The sequence below is a fragment of the Gadus macrocephalus genome, chromosome 6 (genome assembly GCF_031168955.1).
Source record: "Gadus macrocephalus chromosome 6, ASM3116895v1".
In the NCBI taxonomy this organism is placed as follows: Eukaryota; Metazoa; Chordata; class Actinopteri; order Gadiformes; family Gadidae; genus Gadus; species Gadus macrocephalus.
Window position 1 is genome coordinate 5,705,510 of NC_082387.1, and position 13,573 is coordinate 5,719,082.

Genomic DNA, 13,573 nt, shown 5'->3' on the forward strand with positions numbered 1-13,573 from the left:
CATGTCATATAATCGAATATATTTTAACAATTTCCAAACTGCTTCATGTTGTTTTTCAGTGTTGACAGAATTAGGAACCAGTAAAACGTAACAGATAGAAGGAAACATAGGGGGCCTATCAAAGCCACAGGACCACCCCTAGCCCAGATGTGTCCTATCATTTTTGATGGGGTGCCACAGTTGGCAACGCAGGGGAAGCAGAGGGACCCCAAGTATAAATTACACTGCCTGCATCTGTGAATAATAGTGTTCTTTTGACTGTGCAGACAAACCCAGCAATTACAGACTAATCTGAGATCAGGGTAGCTGGCTCTGCCCCCTGGCTCAGCCCTTCCTGTTTTCCCAGAGATCTAGAATAGCTCCTGTGTGAGGAGTTGAGGTCAACCACACACCTACTATCTGTCCAACACTATAATTGCTTGTGGTGGGCGGGTGTGTGTGTGTGTGTGTGTGTGTGTGTGTGTGTGTGTGTGTGTGTGTGTGTGTGTGTGTGTGTGTGTGTGTGTGTGTGTGTGTGTGTGTGTGTGTGTGTGTGCGTGTGTGTGTCACACAGATAATCCATTGTGTGATAAACAATAGGGTAATAATGCACTCACCACTTCCAAAAGGTTTTCTAATGCCTGTGAAAATTATAACATCCATCATGGCTTCTACAAAGCACAGCTGCATTGCTCAAGATGACCACAGCATGTCATGGCCAGTCAAGTCACTGACCTATGTATTTCTCAGCATCGTCAAACAATCTCGTGAGTTCACATTATGTTTCTCTCTGCTGATCAGTCTGGCTGCCCATTGAAACCCTTTTCCAAAAGTCACAAAAAGATAGGTCCAAGCAGCCCATAGGGGAGGAATGCCGCAGTGATCAATGGGAGGCAGTAGTCTGCCCAATCAAAGCAGTGCTTAAGGAAAGTCGGAGCAATCTACAGAGCAATCAAAACAGTTTCCTCTGAAATAGAAAATGTTAAAGGAATCAAAGAAATATGCATGGAAGGATGCATTTTTTCAGAGGACAATATGTTTTTGACTTTCTACCAACCGGATTCAGAAAGAGCGTAGAGAGCAAGAGCATCTCTTGGTTATTAAATCTCATTTGCTGCAGTTTTTTTGACAACAGAAGGGCCGCCCAGATGCCTTATTCAGCTAGATTGACAGCCAATGTCATGGAATTAACCGAGATCTAATAACTTCGACTAACTTAAGAGAGAAGGAAAAGAAATCGAGGGGTCCGGAGCAAGTATGACAAAAAGAGTTTAAAAATCGTTAAAAAATCCAACGACAAGGCTGGGTGGTTTGCAAAGCACTGACGGTCAACAGATCCCGGCGTCCTCTTTATCCACACACACAAAGCAGTTTCCTGTTTGAGGTGTCCGCCCACAATCAATCACAAATTCCTCTAAGCGACTGGTCAACAAGATAACCTACAACACCAGGCTGAGGTCAGCACACATTGTCCCCGTAGCTTCCTGCTCCTGTGGGGGGTTCCAACTTACGCTCTGACCCCAGACTCCCTGGCACCGTGTCAAGCTTTAAATGTTTTCTACCATTAGATATATAGGCCTAATAATAATCATGGTTTACCATAGAATATAATCATTAATTTCTTCCACACATACTTGACTTTCACACAAGGCTGATGCTGGCCTCAAACCATGGTTGATGAATGCAATGCATCCAATTCAGTAATATAACAAGGATGTGTGATACCTTGTATGATTGAATGTTGAATTGATAGCATGTGCTGCTTAGGTAAGGTAACCTATGCTATTGGACAGTATAACTTTTAAGTTTACCACTTAAAAGTTATGCATAACATTAGACTAAAACTAACCTTACATAAAATAATAATTTTCCCTTTATTGCTGGTGTCTCTTGTTATAAATTGTTAATCTTGGGAAATAACACTGTGATAATGTGTTTTTCCAGATGGAGAAATGCAATTCATCGATTTCAGATGATCTCATGTTGGCAAGTGAGTCCAAGCTTCTGTCAACGGTCCATGGAATAACACACTGCCTCCAGCAATGGATGCGACAGCCCTTTCCCTATTTGCTACAGGCTCAGTACCAAAGGGCTGGCCCTCGCCCATGATGCCCTCCAAGGACCTCCTTGTGGATGTTCTCTGGATGGTTGGTTTGTCTGGTTGACAGAGGCGTTGTCATGCTGGACTGTGAAGACCAGAGATCCTTTGCCCTTTTCCCCTTGACTGCAGGTTTGAAACCAAAGTGCTCATCCTCTCTAATGATTTCCTCTAGGGACCTCTTAGTGGATGGTTTCTGGGCGGTTGCCTTGGGGACGGAGGCATCGTGACGTTGTGTAGTCGTGACTGTGAAGACCAAAGATCCAGCTGTAGAATGTTGTATCTGCATTGCATTGATGAGCTTTGATTGGCCCAATGAGCCAAGTAGTCCCGGGAGCATGAGACCCTGGTTGATTGGTTGGCTAGCGATGTTGGAGCACTGTAAAAACAAAAACTTAAAATTGTTGGTCTCATTATGATTTCTGAGTAAAATGAATATAAAACATTAAGTATTCATGTCAACTGTGCAATGCAATTTAGTCCAACCAACAATGTTGAGTTTTAGGTCAAGAGTTGGGCTCACTGTAGTATCTTTGATAGCAAGACACACGGGTTTAAGTCAGACTGTCTGAGGCTGGGCCAACTACGGTGCACATGCACATTACGACACTTTCCTGCCCTACCCCCCGGGGAGTCTGGGTATTCGTGATGCCGGTTGGGAAAAAGGGGTTTATTGCCTTTTGTCAATTTGTTTCTGTTAGGTTAAGTGGGGTTAACGGGTTTGGGGTCTTTATTGTTTGTGTGTTGTTTATTGTGTGTAGTGTTGCCGCCACCGTTACCGAGACTTGCATGTCCGTTGGTTGGGTGTGCGGTGCGCTGTGTGTTGTGGGTCTGTGTTAAATAAAGGCAGCTCTCGGGATCGTGCGGTGTATGAGGCACGAGAGTTGCGTCACCGTTTAACCTGGGCTCCCGTATCGTGCAGAACAAGTTTGACCATAATGTCGAACTTGTTCTGAACTTTGGTTTGCTGCATTTAGACAGCGATTCTCTGCTGCTGAACTAGCTACATGATGCTTGTTCTATTGCTGTCTGGCATTCAGAAATGTAAAATGGAAGTTTAAAACTAGTTTTGCATTCTTTGAAATGTTTTTTTTTTTTAAATAATATTAACCTTAATTTGAAATATTAAGTTAACAACCCTGACTTACTTTTTTGAGTTTTGTAAAATATAAAATCTTAGTTGGTGTAACTCTAACTTTCAAGTTTGTCTAAAGAAGAAAAATGACATTTTGTTGGGCTCAAAACTCAAAAATGTATTGCAGTAAGTTGCCTTGCAATTTTGAGTTTTCTGAACTTTTTATTTTTTACAGTGCAGATCCGCTGGAGTTCAATGACAAATCGTGGATAACTGGCGAGTATTCGAACAGGAATATGACATCTTCATAGCTGCAGCTCACAGTGACAAGCCAGATCGGACGAAAGCCTACATACTCCTCAATCTAGCGGGAAGCGAGGCTATCGAGAGAGAACGCACTTTTACCTTGGCTGTGGCTCAGCTGGACGATGATGGCGACGTGGTCCGCCCAGCTGAATTGCGGGAGAATCCAGAGTGTTTGAAACAAAAGCTCAGGGACATTTGCAATCCACAAACGAACATCACGATGGAGAGACATTCTTTCAACCAGTAGCGTGCGGTGCCCCTTCATTTCGGTGGGGCAGAAACTACTGGCGTATGACCACACCCACAATTTATATATATTTTTAACATGTATATTTTGAGCTACATTAAAACATGTTAAACTAACATAAAAATAAACTAATAGCCTAATGTTACTGCACGCCTTTGAAGTGCCATCCGCAACACTCGTCATATGATGTCGGGCTAATTAAAATAGCCTATGTGCAATGGAAACACCAACTCTGCAAAGTCAAAAATTTCAAAGGACAAATTCGACATTTTAGTTATTTCTTCCATATTTTATAACAATCTAACAACAATTTAACAACAGGCTTAGCGAGTGCATTGCAAATACATGAAAAGTAGAAATACAAGTCATCAATCAAGAAGACCTTCGATTTGGAACTTGGCCTGACGATGTGTGCAAATCTCTCAATAACAACACTTTTGAAAACAGGTATTTCTCAATAACAGCTTTTAAATCAGGTATGAAATCAGGTAAAATTTTCTGCTGAAATAAATAAATAAATAGGCTTCAATGCCGAAAGATACAGGCGGAGTAATTCGATTTTAAACAACAACATTCCTAGAATATGACCATGGGGCAGACTACTTTACGACCATATGGGCGTCTTATAGCGTGGATTGCAATTCTTATTGCAGCCTGCAGGGTTATGCGAGAAACATACGGAGGGACGCGGTCGTTGAGCTCCCCTGCCCCACATTGCATGACACGTTAAACTCAACAAGAATCGCCACCATCAATTTGATATCAACAGACCAAAAATAGTCGGAAAGCCTACAGAAACTATAGATAGTTAATGTGACAATCACATTATTAAAAATAAACTTGGAGCAATGATTTACTGAGGAACAATTTTTTTTGGGAGCATGCTTTTGCAGGGAGTTCACCGCCCCACCTGCCGATATGGACGGCATGCGTCTGCTTTCAACACAAGGAACCAAAAACCTTGTGAGACTGTAGAGTCATATCTAAGTGCACATAGAAATGAAGCCAAAACGTGTGATTTTGAAGCTCCACAAGTTCAATCTGACGTTGATCTACAAGAAAGGCAAAGAGCTCTACCTGGCAGACACGCTGTCACGTGCACCAAGAGAGACCACAGCACAACACCTCACAGAGCAGGAAGACTTCGAGGTGATGGCAGTACAACGCATCTCATCCTCTCGCCAGGATGAGCTACACAACCAAACAATGGAAGATGTGTCTTTACAAACCCCGACTAACACCATCAGACATGGATGGCCGGAACGGCTGAGCAGTGTACCAGCTACAGTGAAGCAGTTCTTCCCATTCCGAGATGAGCTTTCCGTGGAAGATGGAATAATAATGAAAGGGACAAGAGCAGTCATTCCACAAATGCTGCACAAAGAATACCTCACACTGCTACACAAAGGCCATCCTGGTGCAGAGGCCACCAAGCGACGAGCACGCAATGTGGTGTTTTGGACGACAATGACAAAAGACATTGATAACTTCGTACAGTCATGTAGCACATGCAATGCTTTGAAATCTCATCAGCCAAAGGAGCCATTGCAACTACATGCGGTCCCATAGCTCCCCTGGTCAACAGTAGCAACAGATCTATTTGAATGGAACAACCATCAGAACCTCATCCTAGTTGACTCATATGCAGGATGGTTTGAGATGGACCAACTAAAGATCATCACGTCACAGTGTGTGATTAACAAGCTGAAACGACATTTCTCTGTTCATGGAATTCCCCACAAGCTATTATCTGACTGTGGCACACAGTTCATGAGTCAGACCTTTTGTGACTTTGCAAAAAACTGTGATTTCACTCAGGTCACTAGCAGTCCAGAATACCATCAAGCAAATGGACTGGCAGAGCGAAGCGCCTGTTGGAAACGTCTATAAGAGATGGGACCGACCTGCTACTGAATCTGCTAAGTGTCAGAAATGTGCCAAGAGATGGCACCCTAGGCTGCCCTGCACAAAGATTGATGTCCAGAGTAACCCGCACAAGCCTGCCAGTCAGCAAACACCTACTGAAGCCAAAGCCATTGAACTCTGGGACAGTCCACAACCATCTTTCAAAGAAGAGAGAGAAACAGAAAAAAATCTACAATCGTGGCAGCCAGCCTCTCACTCCACTCCACAACTCCCAGGTGGTCCGACTGCAAACAGAGAAAGACATGACAAAATAGGCATTGTCAAAAGGGCGGCTGCTGAACCAAGATCTTACCTGGTCGAGTCGGAGGGTAGAGAGTATCGCAGAAATCGACGCCATCTGCTGCCTGTAGCAGAACAACCCCCAGAGATTGATCCATCTTCATCAGCAGATCCAGCATCCGACAATGAAAACATCTGAAGTCCACCCAGTGTCCCAATGTCCCCAGAGACACAGCCCCCCGCGCACAATAAGCACTCACCTGGCCACTCCGATGAGAGCCCCATCCAATCACCAGCCGAGCGCTCAACTCCTTGTTCCAGATATGGCAGACCCTTGAAGCCCAACCCCAAGTACAACACTTAATCTAACAGCAGTGTTCTACCACTGATATGTTTAGTTAAAATAAATAAATAAATAAAACGTTACCATGTGTGATATGTGAATGTTTTTGCTGTTTCTTAGCACATGTTCACAATGGCTTTTCTGGTGTGTGTTACTTGAAGACAGTTGTCATTTATATGGGTAACTCGTTTAACAAAACAGCTGTTTATTATCTGAGATATTCTTTTAATGCATGTTTCCTGTTGTTGGAGGTGTTAAACTAAAGAAGGGGGATGTAGAATGTTGTATCTGCATTGCATTGATGAGCTTTGATTGGCCCAATGAGCCACGTAGTCACGTGACCAATCAACCCGGTTGATTGGTTGGCTAGCGACGTTGAAATTTATAACATGTACCAGCTGAGAAATGTTAAATAAAACTTCATAAGAAAGCCTCAGTCTGAGCTATTCTACACCAGGGTTGGCCTTGGAGCAGCCAGATGGGTGGAAGCCTGGAGGACCAGGAGCCTGCTGTTGTAGCTCCCATTCATGTCCATCCCATGACCCCGCATCACCTCTTTCTTTCTCCAAACACTAATGGGTTAAAGCCTGGGTTGACCCAGTGTTGGAGAGCAGGCTGCCCGGGCTCCTAGCAGGCCTGGCAGGCGGCTTATCCAGTGCTGTCCTTTCATATTCCTGAGCAGGCCTTATGTAGTACTGTGATCCTGTGTCAGGGCCCTGACAGATGTTGAAGTGGCATGACCAAGGCCATTGCTTTGCAGGTTCAACTGAGTTGCGCTGTCAATTTTCAGGGAGGACTTTATACATGATTTGATGTGCCGTCACAGCGCTGGTTGGTGGCTGAGGAGGCTAACCAGGGCTCATTGCAGCCAGGTTCAAGGGCATGAAATACCCTGAGCCCTGGGCTCGATGGGCTGCAAGGAGAACACAGAACTTGATAAGAGTTTGGTAGAATAGCCTGAGTGACATTAACACCACTTTGGTACAACCCTTAACCTTTTATGTGAGTCATTGAATGAATTGGATGGGATAATAAATGGAAAATTCCTAACAGTAAATGTTTTAAGATCTCCAATTCACGCATTGCGAGTGCTTAGCCTACTGAGTCACATTAGTACCCATATAAGTACATCTACCGGTAATGGTAACCATTCCTTTTACAGTCCCCTAATTACTAGGTATTTACCTGGTAAAATACCTAGTAATTAGGGGACTGCAAAAGGAAGGGTTACCAAGTCATTGGTCTTCACCTTCAAAAAAAAATGACATCTATTTATTAATGAATGAAGAATATACAGTGCTATCATACCGTGGCATCTTGCTAAACTTGAGTCCAAGACAATTAATATTTTTAGCATTTCCTATGAACACAAAACATACAGAGATAGTGTTGGCCGACACTCTGCTATCTATTTCCTAAGCAATGTGTTCTAGTGTCCTGCTATGAGTCCTGCTATACCATGAGACAACAATGTTCCTTCCTCTTCTTTTCTCCTGTTAACACACCTACATGACGGATGGACACAAGAGAAAAGCTGCGAAACATATTTTTGTGGAGAAAGGCAACAATAATCCTTTATTCTCTAGTAAATTACATACAGCAAAGATATTAATCCATACATAAATATAATGTATGGATCTATGTATGCATGTGCATCCATACATACATATGACAATTCTTTATTATATTTTATTACCTTATTAGTGCATTTATTTTATATACTGTCTTTTGTATTTAATACATTTCTTTGAGATCGTTTTATGCTTTGTTTACATTTTTATAATTTATCTACTACATTTATTCATTATTAGTCACAGGATATGTCTAGCTTGTGTGGGGGCTGATTCACGGAGCTGAATGGAGAGAGATATCCTAGATTGTGTGTGACGCCCGTGTTTTTTTTTTGTCCCCTTTAAAATAAATAAACCTCCATAACTCGACTCCTGTGTGTGCCTCACTCTACAAATACAAGGGACAACGCAGAAACCCATCGGTTACACATACATACATGCATACATACATGCATACATACATGCATACATACATGCATACATACATGCATACATACATGCATGCATGCATGCATACATGCATGCATACATGCATGCATACATGCATGCATACATGCATGCATACATGCATGCATACATGCATGCATACATGCATGCATACATGCATACATGCATACATACATGCATACATACATGCATGCATGCATACATACATGCATGCATACATGCATGCATACATGCATGCATACATGCATGCATACATGCATGCATACATGCATGCATACATACATGCATGCATACATACATATTTAATGTACAGTATCATTGTTTTATCGCAAACATTTATTTTCCAAATATTAAGTTTCTATCATTACAATAATTTCTCATTCTTCTCAAACCAGTCAAGTACTCCCAATCCCCATGTTGCCACTTATTACCCAAAACGACCCAACTTAAAAACAACGTAATGCATTTTAATATCCTAAAAGACCTCTGGTGGCTCCTCAGAGACTGCTAATAGAAACACAAAGTACCAGATGGTTTCCTCAAGGCTCACACGCCAAAACACAGCCACTGGTTTGATTTTCAGGAAAAAAATGTAAGGCAATGAATAAACAACAAGTGAGTGGGTGAAGGAGTTTAGGGCGTCGGTAGTCCAGTAACACATGTCAACGCTGAACTGTTCGTAGAGGACGACCTGATGACTGGTGCCTCCGTTATTCCCAGGCCCCAGCTAGTATCGCGATGGGCGTTATGCACAAGGCAAATATCCAATGGTCTCAGCAAAAAGCCATGGCTGTATTAGACGGCAGCACGCTAGTGGATGGTAATGAGGGGCGCCAAATGAGGTGCGCTGCATGGGAAAGACCTTCCTATTTTTCTCCACAGGGTAAGCGTGATCAAACTCTATTAATGAGCATCATGGGGCATTCTCACCAGATAATCACATGATTTTACTTTAATTAGAAGTAGAACATCCGAGGGCTCAACCTGGTATCTTTAATAACATAATTGTGTATGCTGTTATGACAGATTAACTAAAATACATTTTAAAGTTAGAAATGTGGGGGAGGAAAAAGAACTATGGAAATTTTTGCGTGTGGTTATGGGTTCATCAGAAGAGTGGCTCCAGAGCAAGGTAAGAGATGAATTATTAATGCTACCGTTGAAGAATCTGGTCCCCTGCGCCGTTTTGTGTCACAAAGAAGAGAGGAATGGAGTCCGGGGATAATGATTTGGCAGAGGATGTGGTTAATAGTTGTATTTTTGTGTGAGGGGAGTCAGATGTGTGTGTGTCGGGGGCGGCCGGGCGGGGGGCTAAACTGCCGCAGTGGGACCAGAAGAAATAGTATTCTGCTCTTGCTCTCGATTAGGTTAGCTTAGCAGATAGCTAACATGAAGTTGGTCCCTATAAATAAAAGCCCAGGAAACGTGGAACGGTTTAGGCCTTTGATAAGGTTCCCGTTTACTTCCAAACTTGCGTAAAAACATGCAAAACATGAATTTACAATCTGCTCATGTAAATTAATATATTATATACAAAGCTACGATAAGCTAAGCAATAGCAAAAGAGTAGCCATTAACATCAACATTGGCAACGAGATGCGGGGCGCTCCTATGTTTGAGCGACTCGTCATTGAAAGGCTACTTTATTACATATTTAATTTACTTTTTCACATTTTTGTCGAGTTTAAATCGTGACAATATTCTTATGACTTATGGATACTGTCAAATCTGCGTTGGAGGAATTCAAAAGCCATTCTTCATCAAGTTATGGAGGTTTATTCTCTGCTGGGGTCACCACAGATCCAAATCCACCGAGACGCACTTACGCTAGAGCGGACCTTCTGGAGCTTCAACTCGCTTGCCTGACAGTTGATTTATCACCCGAACAACTGGATTTCATACCAACAACTCTGATAAAGAAGACAATACGGAGGAAAAGAAGATTGAGAGGAGGAATTAGGAACAGGATAGGAGACGAGGAAGTAAACTCGTTGCCAGGGCGACTAACTGGCGGCGCGCACAGTCGCAGCGGCCCCTCTTGAGATCTGTGAGATTGAGATTGAATGTTTGAGTGTGAGACGTCCTACGAACGTAGTTTATGACAGGGAAACAATATTAAACATTAGGACATTGAGAGCGAGTAACATCACTGGCATCTGGACATACTACGCAAACACAGGATACTAACAGACACTGTGACACCGTGCCCGCAACTGCCCGGAGGAGGAAGCAGCAGAGACGGGGTGGACGTAAACAAACTGAACAGCTTCTTTCAGCTCCTACCCTCCAAGAAACGCTATCGCAGCTTAAGATGCTCCACCACCAGGCTGCGGAACAGCTTCCTACCTCAAGCTGTCAGGATGCTCAATGCACCAGCCAGTGTTTCCCACACACTGACGAGACTATGGCGCCCCGCCATAGTCTAATTTCTGCGTGCACATGATTATTATTATTTTTTATTATTATTTTTTTTGCTCAGACGAAGTTCGTGTCGCTCTCATTGGGATTGCATGAGAGCACGAAGTTCGGCTGTCTGCCTGCGACTGACAGCCGACTGACTACCCCGATTAGCATTGGTGATTTATAAGTAAACCTTATCATTCCGAAATTAAACAAACATAATTGTTAATCCACAGAATTGATTCGAATGCCGTAAACATTAATACTATTATTAATGTATTATTATATATATTATTATTATTTGACAGCCCCCCCCCCCATAGTCTCCAAAATTCCTGTGGGAAACACTGCACCAGCGTCCCAGATCTTCTCACTGGACTTTATTTATTATTTATTTATTCATCATTGGGACGTTTGTTTGTTTGTTTGTTTGTTTGAAATGTATGTTGATCTTGATCCGTGAGAAACGCCTTCTCGTTTTGTTCAATCAACAAAATGACAATTCATTTGATTTGATTTGATTTGATTTGATTTGATCAGACTTTGTAATCCCGCTAGGTTCAATGCTAATTCTACACTGTAATTCAATGGGAAATGCTACCCCGATTAGCATTGGTGATTTATAAGTAAACCTTATCATTCCGAAATTAAACAAACATAATTGTTAATCCACGGAATTGATTCGAATGCCGTAAACATTAATACTCACGGACTACGACTTTCTCTGGACAACCAAAAAGAGAAGGAACTGACATGCTGTGCTCTCTCGCTTTGCTATGGCGCCGCAGAAGGCGGCCGTGTCTCAAGCTCCTCCTCAACTTTTTCTTGTATTACTTTATTTTACTAGTTTATTTTTATATTTACACCTAACTTTTGGTAACAGGCAAACGGCCAAAGCGAGCCCTATCATACGATATGATAGAGAAAAACTTCTGCGCATCAAATCGTCGGCGGAAAACACTTTTTCACCACTACCCTCAAACAACAAACAAACAAACAACAGCGATCTACCTTGGCTACCTAATGCCTCACCTGGACAATGCGGGAGACAGAGGAAGCGAGGGTCGTGGGCTGGAGTCCTGGTCAGGCTGAGGAAACGCGAGAACCAGCCTCCTCTCCCCAGTATTCTACTGGCAAACGTCCAGTCACTGGACAACAAGCTGGATGAACTCCGGAGCAGGATGGCGTTTCAACGGGACATTAAGAACTGTAACGTTATAGTTTTCACAGAGACTTGGCTCGACCCTTCGGCCCCAGACTACGCAATGTTTCACACGGATTCTCCATTCGCCGCCAGGACAGGACAATAACATCTGGGAAGAGCAAGGGGGGGAGGTGTCTGCTTCATGGTTAATAACAAGTGGTGTTCAGACGTGGAGGTTCTTTCATCTGACTGTCTTCCCAACTTAGTGCACTGTATGGCGTTATCGACAGGACGGAGAACTCACGGCCCGAGGCTGCTTTCATTGTGGCTGGGAATTTTAATTAAGCCAACTTCAGGAAAGTCCTGCTCAGGTACCGTCAGCATATCAGCTTTCCTACGCGATGGGGAAACACGCTCAACCATGTTTACTCTCCCTTCCGCAACGGATATAAGGCACTCCTACGACCCCCATTCGGCAAATCAGACCACAGCTCAGTATTGCTTCTGCCTTCCTATAGGCAGAGACTCAAACGTGACAGGCCGGTGACGCAGACCATTCAGCGTTGGTCCGACCAATCAGACTCTGCATTACGGGACTGTTTCAGCACTACAGAGTGGGATGTGTTTAAGGACGATTGTTACATTGTGCCCTCCCCCATCGCTGATGCTGGCTTGGCGAGGATCGGCCACCCCCCTCCTCTGCATTCCCCCATCGACGATGACCTCCAGCCTCATCTCTCCCATAGCCACAACAACAACTCCAGCTGGGATAGAGTCTCCGATGTCTCCCTTTGCGATTTTCCAGCCGAATTTAAGAAACTGGAATATGCTGGCATCAAACTTGCATCTGTGTCAATGATAGCATCGCCACGTCATGGCCGCAGGCTGCTATCACCCAGGAGGATGGCGCCCCACCCCCACCACCGTACTGATAGTAGTCCTGAGTATTACTGAGACAAAAAAGGGTTCAGCCGTAGACACAGTATAAAGGAAGTTTCTCATAATCTGCTGAACCCAAGGTTGCCTACGTCAAAGCAGGGCAACTTTCGCATTCATGCTGTAACCACTAAGAGAGTAAACAAAGGGAAACTTAGACACACTGCTAACCTCACAAATCTCATATCTATTGCCTCCAAACCAAAAACAACCTTAAAGCCTATCAACAGCACCATCAGGATGGCTCTACTTAATGTGAGGTCTCTTAATAACAAATCATTTTTAGTTAATGATTTTATTAACACTTCTAAACTGGATTTTATGTTTTTAACTGAAACATGGCTGGAACAAAATAACAGTGCAACCGTTCTGATAGAGACAGCTCCTCCCGACTATAACTTTTTTGATGCATGTAGATCTGGAAAAAGAGGTGGAGGGGTTGCTGCTATATTTAAAAATGTATTTCAGGGGAAACAGATGTTATTTGGTGATTTTCCATCGTTCGAATACCTTAGTGCTGTATTGAAATGCTCCCCCAGAGTTCTCCTATTAATTATTTACAGGCCACCCACATATTCTGCAAATTTTTTCGATGACTTCACAGAATTATTGTCTAGCATCTCCACAGAATTTGACTGTCTAGTTATAACTGGTGACTTCAATTTTCATACTGATGATTTGAATGACAAGTGTGCAAAAAAACTTTACCATTTTGGACACATTTGAACTGTCTCAACATGTGAAAGAGGCTACTCATTGTAAGGGGCACACTCTAGACCTGGTTATCACAAAGGGCCTCAATGTTTCTGATCTCTCTGTGACTGATCCTTCCTTGTCTGACCACTTTTGTGTTTTCTTTAACATATCTTTTATTCCCGACAT

General features: G+C 43.0%; 1 protein-coding gene across 1 annotated transcript in view; it reads right to left on the reverse strand.

The window, feature by feature from the left end:
• The window catches only part of LOC132458747 (serum amyloid P-component-like), a 197,667-nt gene that overhangs the window by 18,461 nt on the left and 165,633 nt on the right, over positions 1 to 13,573 (reverse strand). The window lies entirely within an intron of this gene.